Raw genomic sequence first — 4995 nt, forward strand, 5'->3', positions numbered from 1 at the left:
TATGTTGTTGTATTCAATATTATGTTATCTGCGGGAGGCTGCTGCCATTGGTAGCGATTGATGATTCTAGTTCAATCCTCCTGAACTAGAGACCACATCCACAAGCTTGGCCAATAGTTCAGGGATTCTCACATCGGAAAACTGGCGACGATAGTGAAATAAAACTTGCAAATTCTCGTCACTGTCTATCACAAACGAGTTGTACTTCACCCCATTGCAGACAATAGAAATCGGAATTCTATAATATAACTTCTCGATCTGTTTCATTCAATGTAGTCTCAATTTCTGTAGTACGGTATTCTGAAAATCAACAAGGCTCGTAGAAGGTCTGATAAAGACGCTCAACAGATCCTTATCAGTAAACTTTATTCCCAATCATATTTTTTTCTTAATCGTGTCTTTGTAATGCACAAGAACTAGAAAACTATTCTCCGTAGCCATTATGACTGTCACTCTAATGAGGATTCAACATTCTATTGGAATTTATATAGGTTGGACACATACACTAAATCGAATTATATTAATTCGATTTAACAAGGGTGTTTGTAAATGGTAAATCAAATTTAGTAGAGTCAATTTACCCTCTGAACTTGTTATTCAACAAATCGAATTCAATTCATTCAATTTATCATAGTGCACTTATCCTCCCATGTAAATTGAAGCTAGTAAGATCGATTTACTACCATGAACCCTAAATAAAATGATGTTAATTCAATTTACTATGCAAACCCTAAATCGAATGCATTAAATTCGATTTACGTATAAATAGGACACCCACGTAACGATTTCACATATGAGACATTCATGTTAAATTGTAAGCCATTCAGAGTTTTTATGTGATTTGCCCTAAAAAATAGCATAAAACTTCATTTACATCCACTTTCAAGCATTCAATTAATATAAACGAAAGAACGAGTTAATACTCAATTTGACTCCTGAATTTTGAGATTGGACTCAATTTAATCCACAAAATTCTAATGGACTCAAATTAGACACCAAAATTTATAATCGTAACTTTTATTAACCCTTGAACTGATTTAATTTCTGTTAACATGTTAATTTGGTAAGTTTTTCGGTCAAGTTTCATGTAATCGAGACCTATTAAATTTTTCAAAAGCTTAATTGCTACTCCCAGAACCTCAAATTTTTCAAATTGAACCAAGGTTGCGAGAACTGGACCGGTCAATAAACCGATAAGGTCAGTGGTTCAATGGTTCACTGGTTCGACTGGGGTTCAACCGGTTTAATTAAATATTAAATAAAATTATTAAAAAACCTAAAAATAATTTTAAATATATAAATTCAATAATTTATAACTTAATAAAATTTAAAATTTTACATAATAAATTATCCATAACTTAATATTAGAGGTTCACAAACAACTTCAAACATCAAAGTTTATAACTAAACAAAAAAAAAAGCGCACATAATGACAAATCCATAATGTTCTACATTCAAAAGAAACAATTACTAGCAAGTTTTCAACTAATCAAAGGTAAAACTCATCAAAAATCATAATTACCATTAAGTGTTCCAATATCTCCATCATAAACAGGTCATCCAAAGCCGCCATCATCAGAAGTACCACCAAAAGAAGCTGTATTTGAAGAATCAGCGACATCAGGAAAATCCACATCAACTTCCGCATCTCCATCTAATAAAATAAAATAAAAAACCAAGAAAAAATTAAAGTTATAACTTTACAACAGATATCTTTAGTAAATGAAACAAGTTTTGCTATTTCAATCACCTTTAGGATATGAAGGCATAGCATTATCCGTGTAAATTAAATTTTCAATGCCTTCGATGTCTCCATTAGTAAATTCAGGATCATCTTCATCCGCCACTACCCAGAAATCTACTGTGTCAATGCTTTGAATGTCAATTGGATCATAATTCTTCTTCTTGCGATGCATTCTAAATTGAAGGCGTAGATTATAAGTCACATAAACAATGTCACTTAGTCTTTGATGCTCTAATCGGTTCTTCCTCTTTGAATGGATTTGTTCAAAGAGGCTCCAGTTCCTCTCACATTCGGATGATGAAGATGTTTGATGAAGAAGACAAATCACCATTTTTTGCAAATTAGGAGCACTCCCACCGTGTAGCCTCCACCATTCACCTACCAGGATATGAAAGTCAAACATCAATTCTCATTCAATATTTAAAAATGACATACCAGCAGGACAATAAACTAGAAAATTAATTAACGTACGCTGCCTTTGATCAGTCCAGCCATCTGCCATCAGTGTACAACCAGTGCTTTTCCATGAGCTCCTATAGCCTTCAACAAGCAACTGACACTCCTTCTTAAGATCGGCCAGCAAATGAACTCTCATTTCATCATATGACGGTCCCTTGAAACCAGGTCCAATTGCAGCAACGCCGTCCAAGGCAGGTTGAAAGTAAGGCGATTGAATTGCATTGAATAGAATCCGTGCATCAATGATCCATTTTTCAAGCCCCAAATTAACCTTGTGCACAACTTGTTTACTGGCCAAGACACTTTTCAAAGTTGGTTGAGAGCCTAGCGTAGTCCTTCCCTTAAAATAACTTCCAATTGGAGTAGCAGCAATCGCTCTTCTCTATCTTTTGTCTCCCATTGTTGCAGGAGCCGGAGGTTGTACAGGATTAGGCGCTTCACACTCTTCTTCCGCTTGTGTTTCCACATCATAACAATCACTTGAAAATTTTCTTTTTTCTGCCTTATTTTTTTTGTTTTCCTCCAAAAGCCTTTTGAATTGAAGTTTAACATCTTCAGTTACTTTGTTACAAACTTTAATTTGTCCAGAGATTTTTGCAAGATGATATTTCATTCTATATATCCCCCCTCCATTGTAAGTATTCAAGCAGAAAATACATGTATATTGAGCCTTGTTATTTTTGTCATACTTCACTGTAAAATATTGCCAAGCTGGATCAGATTTACCTCTAGATGAACTAGTTTGAGAATCTTGAATAACATTATCTTGTGGCTGTGGGTTACTTTGTGATTGTTCCATCTGTAACAATCAGAAAATCAAAAACAAAAAATTACCTCAGAAAACCATGAACAAATAAATAATTCAGCAACCAAAATCATGAAGCAGCAAACAAATAAATCATGAACAAATAACCTCAGAAAATAAAAATCAAAATCATGAATCCAGAAAATCAAAATCAAAATCAGAAAACCATGAACAAATAAATCAGAAAATCATGAATCCAGAAAATCAAAATCATGAATCCAGAAAATCAAAATCAAAATAAAAAAACCATGAACAAATAAATCAGAAAATCATGCATAGAAAATCAGAAGGCAGCGACGAGGAATAAGTGAATAACAGAGTATTACTTACCGGCGGCGAGTAACGGCGACGAAAGAGGAGGCGAGCTCGGCGACGAAAGAGGACGCGGTGGTGGCTGCGGTGGTCAAATTCGTCGCTGCTGTAGCTGCGGGATGCGGTGGCGATGGCGGTGGCCTGCTCGATTGGTGGTGGTGGCTATGCGACTGCAAAGAGAGGAGAGATGAGTTGCTGTGGCTGTGGGTGCTGAATTGTTGATTCCTTTTCTAGGTGATTAGGGTTCAGCTTCGTTTACGTTTAGCTTTAGCCTTTCTTTTCTTTTCTTTTTTTTTTTTTTTGGAGACAAAACGACGCCGTTTAGGGGTGTTACTTTCAAACCAAAAAACCGCTAAAAAATCAGACGATTTTATCGGTTCACCGGTTAACCGCCAGTTTGACCGGTTTTTTCACCGATTTTTTGTCACACAGTTTTTGGCCTTACCTGGACTGGCTAGGTGATCGATTTTCGGTTAATCTGGTTGAATCGGCCGGTCCGGTTCGGTTTTCAGAACCATGAATTGAACTTGTTATTGTCGTTCGTGAGGATGCTAGGGAGCTAGTCAAACTTATAGGAGGTCTAATAGATCTCAGTCACATGAAACCTAGGTGAAAAATCCAAATTTTAATAAGTTAATGTGCAAAACCAACACGTTATTCTCGAAAATTAGTTCAAAGATGCGAATTATTATTATAAATTTTAGAGTCCAAAATAAGTCAATTACAATTTTGGAGATGAATTTAAATCCGACCTCAAATTTTATGGACCAAATTGAGTATTAACTCATAAAAAAACATTTAGTAATTTTACATCCTAGCAAAAATTTTTAGTTTTTATAGAGCTAATATCTCTACCGACGTCTCAATTTTCGTAAAAATTTTATAAAAAAAATATTTAAAGACGATTATAATTTATTAAATATTAATAATTAATTAGTAATCAAAATCAATAAATTCTAATAACCATCCAACGTTTTTCATTTTATAAATCTCCATTTTAACTCATTGTCGCAAATACCCTTTTCTAAATTTTTTCCCCATTCTTACATTACCTTAGCCTTGGAACTTTTGCCTATTCCATTTTAATGGAACTAATTTTTAATTTTTCCACTTTTCCTAAAGCAGCAGCAAGAAGAGTGCAAGACAGGGTTCCTAACACTTTATGACATGATGGAACATGTACCAGGAGAAACTTCATATATATTTGGGGAAAATACTTATATTTATTATACATTTTTATAATATATCTAATGTATATTTAAAGAATATTCTAGGTGTATATTTATTTTCTATTTAACATGTTTTAGAATTTATTTTACTTATCTATAATATAAAATTATAAATATATATTATTATTTCAACTCTTTCGTTTTATTTGGAAAATAAATAATATTTTTTGTCAAATACATAAATTAAATATTCAATTTTATTAAAATTTTAACAGAAATTAAAAATGTTTAATTATTGTAACATTTTCAAGTTATATTATTTTTAATTACAAAATAATCACGTCAACCACATGTGAATGTTACAATTTGAGAGTTCTTTTTTCTGCATCATTGCTTCCTTAATTTATAAACAATTTCTTGATTTAACAACTTAGACATGCATGTGACAAGGTAGTTTCTCAGAAGTATCAAATATATTTAATTGTAAGAGAAAGATATATAAAGTT

This window comes from Arachis hypogaea, chromosome 19, assembly GCF_003086295.3.
Source record: "Arachis hypogaea cultivar Tifrunner chromosome 19, arahy.Tifrunner.gnm2.J5K5, whole genome shotgun sequence".
In the NCBI taxonomy this organism is placed as follows: Eukaryota; Viridiplantae; Streptophyta; class Magnoliopsida; order Fabales; family Fabaceae; genus Arachis; species Arachis hypogaea.